Below are 10,848 nucleotides of genomic sequence, written 5' to 3' on the forward strand. Positions count from 1 at the left end.
CCAACAGAGTGACAGGTTATATTCTGACTTTATCAGTGTTTTTTGTTTTGTATTATTGCATGATTTTTTTCCCTAATAAATTGTATTTCTGACTTTGAGTCTCTCTCTGGTTTTGCTTTCAAACCAGAGCAAATGGAAAAGCCTGAGTGGGTTTCCTGAAAAACAAACTCACCTCAGAAACCACCTGCTCAGTCCAGGCTGCCTGGAATGATGTCACCCTTCTACAAGGGACAGTGTGAGCATAAATGATCTCTGGGAGCAGAATTCTCTGAGTCTTGCAGCTGAATTCTCTGTCCCTGTCCTTTCCCTGGATCTCTGTTCAGATGAAGCTGCTGGTGCCATTCTCACCTTTTACCTCTCTCTTGAATGCAAACAGATATTCCCAGGTGTATTAAGCACAATTTTTCAAAGTTTCTACAAAACTTTTGTGTTCCTCATGGAACGAAGGGGCCATTTTGGCACTGAGGAGGTGACGTGGAAGCAAGGAGTCAATTGTGACGCTGGGGTCCCATTGAACCAAGGGGCCATGGTGACACAGCTGGGCCACATGGATCCAGTGGTCCATTGTGACAGTGTGGATCCAAGGAGACAATGGAGACACCCCCAGAACCTCATGGAAGCAAAGAGTCCATGGTGACCCATCAGGGCTGCATGGAGCCAATGGGCCATGGTGGCACTGCCCATCCAAGAAGGCCATTGTGACACTGAAGAACTTCATGACACCAAATATCCATGGTGACACAGCAGGGCATCATGGGAACCAAGGAACGGCTGTTGGCGGTATGGAAACTCATGGAACCAGGAGCCGTTGTGGCACTGCAGAACCAACAGAGCTGCTGGACCTTGTCCCCTGGCCCTGCACAGCTCCTTGGGAGGCACGGCAGGAGCAGCACCCTGGGAGCCTCAGGAATGCCCCTCTGGGATCCATGGCACACACTCCCAGGGGCGGGAATTCCAGATTCCAGCCAGGAAAAGATGTTCCTGCCCTGGAAGGCAAAGCTCTTAAGAAGGAGAAAAAGGCCAAGTGGAGCAAGATCTTACAGTGACATTTCACTGCCAGCCTTCATAGCTTCACCCGTGGTTGTTGGAACTCCTGGAGTGGGAATTAAATCAGGGCAGGGTCTTTGGTGGGAGCTGCCCTGGGTCAAGAGAGACACTGAGAGAGAAACAGAGCAGGCAAAGAAAGGCAGGAGAGAAAGAAGGGCACAAACGCACTCAGCTGCGAAGGTGGCACTCTGAAAACAAACTGGAACTGACAAAAAATGAATGGGACAGAAATCAGTAATTCTGAATGTTTTATTTACTATCAAAATGCAGGCCACACATCCAGCCCCACACAATCCCAATCCCACACCCTCAAGTTTGGATGCCACTTCTCCCAATCTCCTTCCAACCCCATCTCACCCTAGACATTGTGGAATCAAGTAGATTTGTCATGGGACTGAGTTTTTCTTAGGTGGGAATAAGGCATTTTGATATGGATTGGTCAATTTTGGGGTAAAATTGAGGTGTTTTCAATGGGATTGAATCATTTTCAGGTGTGTGTCTGAGCGGCATCTCTGGCGCCGCTCCACAGCTGCGGGGCTGTGGCACCACTGTTCCATGGCTGTAGTTCCTGTGTCACCACTGTTCCATGGCTGTAACTCCTGTGCCACCACTCTTCTATGGCTGTAGTTCCTGTGCTACCACTCTTCCATGGCTGTAGTTCCTGTGCCACCACCATTCCATGGCTGTAGTTCCTGTGCCACCACTGTTCCATGGCTGTAGCTCCTGTGCCACCACCATTCCATGGCTGTAGCTCCTGTGCCACCACTGTTCCGCCTTTTCCATGCTCACTCCACTGCTGCTCAAAAGCTGTGCTGTGCTGTTTCAGCATGGTTCCTCAGCTCCTGCACCACTGCTCCACTGCTGCTCCAACACTGCTCATCTCCCACTGTTCCACTGCTCCTTCTCTGCTCCTCCCCTGCACTCCTGCTGTTCCACAGCTGCTGCTTCTGTTCTAGTGCTGCTGCCACAGCTGTGGTGTCACAGAGAGGGGTACGTTCGGGCAGCAACCACTGTGGTGTCACAGAGACTGGGACAATGGGACTGCCACAGCTCTGGTGTCGTAGAGAGGGGAATGTTGGGATGGCTGCTGCTGAAGTGTCATAGAAGGTGCAACTGGGGCTGCCACCACTGAGGTGTCACAGGGAGGGGAACGTTGTGGCTGCCACCACAGTGGTATCATACACATGAGAATGCTGGGGCTGCCTCTGCTGTGGAGTCATAGAGAGGAGAACATTGGGGCTGCCTCTGCTGTGGAGTCATAGAGAGGAGAATGCTGGGGCTGCCAAAGCTGCGGTGTCACAGACAGGGGTATCTGGGCCTTCCACTGCTGTGGTGTCACAGAGAGGGGGACTTGGGGCTGCCACAACTATGATGTCACAGAGAGGGAAATGTTGGGGCTGACACTGCTTGGGTTCCACAGACAGGGGATTTCTGGGGCTCCCACCGCTGTGGTATCATAGAGAGGGGAATGTTTGGGCTGCCATCCTTGTGGGCTCGAAGATAGGGTAATCTTGGGGCTACTACCCCTGTGGTGTCTTACAGAAGTCAATGTTGGAACTGCCAACTCAGTGGTATCACAGAGAGGGGAATGTGGGGGAGTCACTACTGTGGTGTTACAGGGGAGCATTTGGGGCTGCCACCCCTGTGGTGTCACCGAGAGGGCAATATAGGGGTTGCCACTGTGGTGCTGTCATAGAGAGGAGAACGCTGCAAGTGCCACCTCTGTGGTGTCACAGAGAGGGGAACGCTGGGATTGCAATTGCTTTGGTGTCATAGACAGGGGGACATTGGTATTGCCACTGCTGTCATGTCACAGACAGGGGAACTTTGAGGTTGCCACCACTGGGATGTCACTGACAGGGCAATGCTCAGTCTTGAACATCTGTGGTATCATAGAGAGGGGAACGTTAGTGTTGCACCACTGTTGTGTCACAGATATGGGAACACTGCCAAACCTCCCCTGGTGCTGTGCCCACTCCAGTGCTGCTCCTCTGTGACACTGCAGTGCCTCCTGGGGACATTGTCACACTGCAGGGCCTCCTGGGGACATTGTCACATTGTGACAATGGGACTATAGGGGCCCTGTGACACTCCAGGGTCTTGTAGAATCCATGGAACCAAGAGGAGACTGAAACTCTGGGACTTCATGGAACCATACATTGTGATACCTCAGGGCCTCATTCTTTCCAGGAATCCTTGTGACACTACAGAACTAAATGGAACCAAGGGGACATTGTGACACTGTGGAGTTCATGAAACTGAGGGGATGCTCTGAGACTCTGGTGCTTAAGGATGCTCAGGAACCATTGTGACACTGTGGCTTGTGGAACCAAAGGCACACTGTGACACTGTGGGGTCTCATGGAATCCAGAGGCCCTTGTGACTCAGTGAGGCCAGTTGGAACCAACAATCCATTGGGATCTCCCAGAACCTTGTGGTGTCCAGGGATCTTTGTGACATTGTGGGGCCTCATGGAACCAAAGGGACACTGGGACACTGTGTGATCTCAGGGAACCAAGGGGACTCAGAGACACTGTGGGGCCTCCTGGCTCTCAGTCATTTCTGACACTTGTGTCCATCTACAAGGGGGCAAAACTCAGCAGCTTGAGCCTGTTGATCCAGAATATTCCCATCTCCATGGAGGGTGTTCTTGCCAGCTGTGGTGCTTTGTGTTCTCTCTGTGCTCTCTGGGGGAACTGCATCCTACAGGAGACCCCAACCACTGCAGTAGCTGACACCACAGAGCCTCCTGTGGGGTGCGGGCAGAGGCATCTTTCACTCCATTATCTTGCTCAGAGCCCACCCAAGCTGGAATGTTTCCAAGGATGGGGCATTCACTGGCTCTCCACCGAGGCTAACGGTGAAAGCAGGGCACTGGGGGAGACAGCAGGGAGAGCAGACGCTGTGCTGGGTGAGCGAGGGAAGAGGATGAGTGCAGAAGGCACAGCCCACCAGGAGGCCACCAGGCAGAGCCGTGGAGCCTCCCCAGGTGAGGGTGACCTGCCCAGGGAATGCCCTGCTGCCCCCAAGGACTGTGCTGCCACCCTTGGCAGAGGTGTTTGCCCAGCAGGATGTCCCCTGGTCACCCGGGGCCGTGCCGCTGCCCCAGGCAGGAGGGCACAGTCAGTTGAGTGTGCCGTCCCTGGGGTCAGTGGTGGAGGCGCCCCGAGCAGCCTGGCTGTGTTAAATGAGCACCCTGCAGCCCCTCCAGGCCCTGCTGTGGCTGCCAAGACTCCTGAAAGCACTGGCTGCTGTGCTGCTGTGCCCTCTGCTGCCCCTTGTTCTGCCCTGCTGGTAGAAACTGCCGCAACCGCCCAAGAGCAGCGCGGGTTGTCAATGGAGTGCGCTGCTGCTGATCCAGAGGGTGGAGAGATGTCATGCTGCAGAGTCACATTGAACAGGCACTCTGCCACTCTGCTGTGCCCTGCTGCCACAGCTGGAACCCCAGAAGCAGCACTTGGTAGCAGCAGAGAGGCACTTTGCCCCTGCAGCCACTGCAAGGCACCCAGCTGCCACCACTGTGAGATGCCTTGCTCCTGCAGGACAGTGCCTGGCCATGGAGCGGGGTTTGCTGCCCTTCCACAAGGCCTGCCATACCAGCTGAGATCTCAGAAGCAGTGCCCGGCCCCTGTGAGATTCCAGCTCCTCTGTGCCATGCGGCTGCCCCTGTAGCCATCTCTGCCTGCAGTGGAACCACCTCTGTGCTTTGCTGTGACTGAAAGTGCCCCTACAGCTGTGCCCAGCCACGGCGAGACAGTGCCCGGCCCCGGCAGGAGAGCGCCCTGGCACTGTAAAGGGGTGCCTGGCTGAGGAGCCATTCCTGGCTGCTATGGAGCTGCCCGTGCCTGTTGCCAAGCTGTACCCGGCTGCTGGGAGACTCCCAGCTGCTGTGGAACACCTGGCTACCATCAAGCCGTATCTGTCGCTCCATGTCCTGCTGTCAACTGCTGTGAAAAGGCGTCTGCTGAGCGGTTCACACGGGGGAGGTCACCAGGGGTGTCCCCAGGCAGGTCCCCCGCCTTGGCCAGCACCCAGCAGCCAGCTTAGAACTGGTGCAAACCAGGGGAATCAGACTGTTTAATTAAAACAAAGCATCACAAAGGCCTGAGATGGGTGTTGACGCAATGTGATTTCTGCCCAGTGCTCTGAATGTCAAAGTGAAGAAATTCAATGAAGTGCAGGCAAGTGGCAGGAGCGACTATGACTCTCCTAAGGCAGTTTTTGAGAGTATAGTTACAAACAGGGCATTGGTGCATAGGTTGCACCCCCTCATGGTCCTGCTGGATACCCTGTGCAATGTAACCCGATCGATCTCTGCCCCAGCACAGAGGCAGTGGGGAACGTTGGGCGCCAAAACTAAAGCGGTCCAGCTGGAGAAAAATGGTCCTTCTCGGACGTCCCGGCCAGCTTTCCAGCACCGCTAGCAGTAGGTGGGCACTATCCCAATCTCCGTGGCTTGGGACAGCACCTAAGGCAAACGCTCTGTGCTATGAAAGTAACGGTACCTTGTGGTAGGACGTGGCTTGGCTTATGGCTACAGTCAGCAGAAATAGGAAGAGAGCGCTCTCCAGCCGTGGTGAATCCAGGTTTATTGAGTCCCAGGGGAAACCAACAACCGAAGACGAAGAGGGGGAACTTGCAATAGCTTATAAGGAGGGAGGGACACAGGGGAGGAGTCAGTCCTTGGACAAATAGGGTTTCAGAGGGGAGTGGGATACCAAAGATTGACTTAGGGAAAACACCAATGGGAATAACTTGAGGGTGGAGCTTCGGCCCCTGAGCCAATCACTCGACGCTCTAGTTAGATGTTTCTAGAGAGTTCCAGAGAGAAGGGTGGGAGCGCCAAGTGACGGACAGGGCACGGGGGAGGGATTTGAGACAGGGTACATTTATCTCCAAGGCAACTGGGGAGGAGTTGGGATAACTGGCAGCACAAGGGAGGGAAGGGAGAACCAGGGCAGAACCATTACAAGATAGGGCAGAACAGAACAGTCCAACTTATACAGACCCAACACAACAGTGAGGGATTGCAGGACTGTTTTGATTCCTAAGTCAACCAAACCAGATCGCCTTAAGGAAATTAACAACTGGAGACCTATCCCAATCAGTTCCATCTTGCTAAGACTGTTCTCCAGGATTTTAACAGCCACACTGACCAAGGCTTGACCCTCAATCCAAGGCAAAGAGGCTTTACAAGAGCAGTGGGATGCTCTGAAAACCTGAAACTCCTGCAAATCATTATTCAGTCACAAAAGGAGAACACAAACCCCTGGGTGTTGTATTTGTGGACATCACCAAGGCTTTTGACACCATAAGTCAGCAGCACATTCTACATGCCCTACAGGAAAGGGAAGCAGATCGCCACATCGTCAATTTGGTGAGCAATATTGTGAAAAATGTTTTTGTGATTTGTGTCAATCTGCAATGGAATCAGCAAATGCTTGTATCTGCTGCGTGGAAAATGGATGCATTCCTTGGGATAGATACAAAGAAGGGTTTTGAAACCTTCTATAGCCAAATAAAGCTTTGAAAAAGGGAAGTATGGTAAAGTAAAGAGATGAGGTAGAAAGATGGCTGGTGCTTAGAATAGAGGAACTTGTTGTAAAGCTAAAGGGACTGCAATGTGACTAAATGCTTATATATAATAAAAAGCTTAACAAAATATTGTAGCAGACAGCGGTGAAGGGGCCTCCCTCCAGACGAGCACAAGAAGGACAGGAAGCCAACAACCACCTGGAAAGATGATGAAATTGCTGATTCCAGCTTACTGATATTTACTCATTTCTATTAACCAAGCACATTGGAAAATGCTTTATAAGCTTAAAAACAGTATATATACTTTACTGAATTTGTAAGTAGTGTGTGCCGTGAGTGGAGCAGTGACTCCTCAGCCACCCAGCGCTGCTTGCCCACCTTCTTTCAAATCAAAGATTTAGAAATAAAATTCACATTGACTATTGAAATTTTATGTATTAGTATGATCTTTGTGACATGCCAGCATTCCCAGTATGGTCCCAGAATAATCCCAGTTACTTTCAAGCACTCCCAGGATGGTGCCAGTTACCTGCAGCTAGATCAATCCAGTCAGTCCCAGGATTATGCCAGTTGCTCCCAGTGTGCTCCCAGTTACTCCCAGTCACCCCCAGTCCAGGGATGATGTGCATGGTGTGTTCCCAGTCACTCTCAGAAACTCCCAGTGTTAATCCAGTCAGTCCTAGTACGATGCAGGGATGAGCCCACTGTGGTCCCAGTTGCTGCCAGTATGAACCACTTGTGCCCCACATGGTTCCAGTTTCTCCCTTTCACCCTGACTTTTGTTTCAGTCTCTCCCAATATATCCCAGTTCCTTCCAGCATATTCCCAGTCACTCCTGGCATAATCTGAGTTCATCCCAGTGGAAGGCCAGTTGCTTCTAATGACCCCCAGTGTGCACCCAGCATGATCCCAGTTCCTCCCACTTGCTCTGGCATGATCCCACTTGCTCCCAGTATATCCCATTTGCCTCAACAGGGCCACAATTGCACCCAGCAGGCTCCTACTCAGTCCCGGTATGATCCCACTATGATCCCATTCACCTCATTATGATCAGAGTCTCCACCAGCAGGAGTCCAGCTGCTCCCAGTATGATCCCAGTATGATGTCAGTACAAACCCAGTACAATTCCAGTCACTGCCTATATGATCACAGTATGATCCCAGTACAGCTCACTTCTTCCCAGTGATGAAACTCCTGGGATCCCCCAGCCCTCTCTGCATTCACCCCTCCCGGATCTCCTGAGTGGAGCCCCAAGGGCTGGCAGCGCCCAGGCAGGGTCCCCAGCAAGACCCAGTTTGGATGTTCAGCCCCCAGTTTTCCCAGTTTGCCTCTCCTTTGGCCCAGGCTGGGTTCCCCCCACCCGCAGTGGCTGGGAGCAGCCGAGAACCCCGCGCTGCCCATCCCGACCTGTCCTGGCTCCATCCCCGCTCCTGCCGCAGGCTGCGAGGGCTGCGGGAATGGGGCACCGAGGGTGTGGCTGCTGCTGGGGGAGGAGGAGGGAGGGAATGGTAGGAAGAGGAAGATGAGGGACAAAGGAGGATCAGAGAAAGCAGAAGGAACTACGAGGTCAAGCACTCCACGAATTCACATCCCCACCCATGAGATCTTCATCCCCACCATCACGCAGGTGACCGGTGAGAGGGGGTGCTTGGCCCAGATATCCTGGGGGGTTCCCTGGGTGGGGTTTTTTTGAGGGGATGTTTGGAGAATGTAGAACTCCAAGGCTGTGCGGAAAAGGCCCCATGGAGGGACATTGGAGGGTCCAGTGGCAACTGCTGGCAGAGGCAGCCTGGAGGAGCAGAGTCCTGTGTCCCCCAGGAGCCCAAAGTCGGGAGCCCAGAGAGGGGGGAGCACCGCCATTGGCAGGAGCCTCAAGAGCCTGGAGAGGGGAAGGAGGGACTCCTGGGATCCCCTGCACTCCAAAGCAGAGAATTAGGAAAGTAGGGACCCTAGGATCCCAAAACCCCCCAGCATCCCTAAATGAGGAGATGGAAAAAGGGGAAAGGTTTTGCTTTTTGGGACTTCCTTCAGGGGAGGGTGGGGATCAAGTAAACAGGGGACCCCCAATCCAAGTGTGACCCACACCAGCTGGGACAGGGGGCAACCCTGAAACACCAAAGGGGAGAGACCAGGGACAGGCAACTCCTGGGAAGCATTTTCAGGGCTGAACCTTGATGTTTGGGAGGTTTTTATGGAGCGCAGATGGCCGGTTACTTCTAGAGATGGACTTGGGCAGAGGGACATTCAATCTCAATCTGTGCTAAACCCTTGTTTTTCCAGAACCAGGATTTTCCATTCCCAATCGTGGTGGCATAGAGGAAATGGCTGTGAGGAAGATGGAGATGCCTGTCTTAGGTTGCAAGATGTAGCTGGGGGTTTGTCAATTCCCATCTGTTAGAAGTGGGGCAGGTATCATCTGTTAATTGAGCAGTTTTCTTTATCTCTTCTACAACCAATGCCCCCTCTGGGAAATATCTTCTCTTAATGGGCCATTGAGTGTCACTATATGACTGATAAAAATTCCATCACCCCATTGTGAGATGCTCTGCCCAGGGGGAGGAGCCAAGCATTCCTACCTGGATATAAGCTCGGCCTTGGAACTCCACAGCCAGCCTTTCCCACTGGATTCTCACAGAAGCAGCTTTCTTATCCACAGAATTCCCAGAGGAAGAAGCAGCTTTCTTCTCCACAGAATTCCCAGAGGAAGACCAGACCCAACACCACCACCACCGACCTTAAGAGGAAAATTCCACCCTTCTACAGGATCCCAACAGAACCACATCTGTCACTGCAGGTGCTCTGCAGCCACCATATAATGGGACTGCTACCAGCACCCTGACCCACAAGGTGTAAGGTTATACTCTGATTCGGTTAGTGGGGTTTTTGTACAGCTGCATTTGTATTTTTAAATTTTTTCTAGTCAATAACTGTTTTAACTAGTCCCATATTTTTGCCTGAGACCCCCTTAATTTTAAACATATAACAATTCAGAGGGAGGGGATTAATATTTTCCATTTCAAGGGAGGCTCTTGCCTTCCTTAGCAGACACCTGTCTTTTCAAACTGAGACAATGCCCCCAGACACCCAGGTGGGTGAGGAGGAAGTCAGTGCCCCATTCCCCCTCTCTCCTGCTCCATCTCCCAGCCCAACACGGCCCCCAGCTGCAGGACAACCCCACTGCCAATGCCGTCCTGCCGGGGAAGCACTGGGGAGATCTCCTTCCCCTTCCCTCTGGTACAGAGGCACATCTCATCCTCTCTTTGTCCTTCCTCCCCCAGACAAGGAGCTGAGGATGGAGACCAGGGAGGAAAAATCCCCAGAGCAGAACCTCATGGAAGAGGCTGTTTTGAGCAGCTCCATGGCACAAGAATCTAACAGAGAGGAAAAGCCCTGGAGATCCCACAGGAGGAGGGGCTCCAAACCCAGCCCAGGGTGCTCTGAGGAGGAAAGACCCACCCTGGGCCAGGAAGGTGGACAGAGCTTCAGCCAGGGCTCAGAGCTGGTGGTGCATGAGCAGCTTCACGATGGGGAGAAGCCCTACAAGTGCTTGGAGTGTGGGAAGAGCTTCAGGCAGAGCAGCACCCTGATCCGCCACCAGATGATCCACACTGGGCAATGGCCCTACAAGTGCTTGGAGTGTGTGAAGGGCTTCAGGTGCAGCTCCGCACTCGTCACCCACCAACGCATCCACACTGAGGAGAAGCCTTACGAGTGTTCTGAGTGTCAGAAAAGGTTTCACACCAGCTTCCATCTCCTTCTGCATGAGCGGATTCACACAGAGGGGAAGCCCTTCCGCTGCCCTGACTGCAGGAAGGGCTTCATCCGCAACTCCCAGCTCATCACCCACTGGCGCATCCACACTGGGGAGACGCCCTATGAGTGTCCCAAGTGTGGGAAGAGCTTCACCCAGAGGTCTCACTTGATCAAACACCAACAGAGGCACCAGTAAGGGAAGCCCTGCAAATGCCCCAACTTCAGGAAAAGCTTCTTGCACTGCTCCAGCTTCATCTCCAATTGGACAACCCCCGTTGGGATGAACCCTGGTGATCCATGTTCCCTGTCATCAATGCTGGGAAGACACCTGTCCCTTTTCCGATCCCTGCAAATGACATGATGTGGGTCCAAGAACATGAGGGTCTGACCATGGTTGTGTCATTATATTCTCTCCTACATCAGGTCATTGCTAGGGGTAGGAAAGGGACTGTCTCTCTCCCTCCCCTGAGGAGAAGGGTGTCCTTTCCAGGCAGGAGTGAATATGTGGCTGGG

The sequence above is a fragment of the Melozone crissalis genome, unplaced genomic scaffold, assembly GCF_028551555.1.
Source record: "Melozone crissalis strain CALT ecotype California unplaced genomic scaffold, PUWL_Pcris_2 ptg000021l_1, whole genome shotgun sequence".
Classification (NCBI taxonomy): domain Eukaryota; kingdom Metazoa; phylum Chordata; class Aves; order Passeriformes; family Passerellidae; genus Melozone; species Melozone crissalis.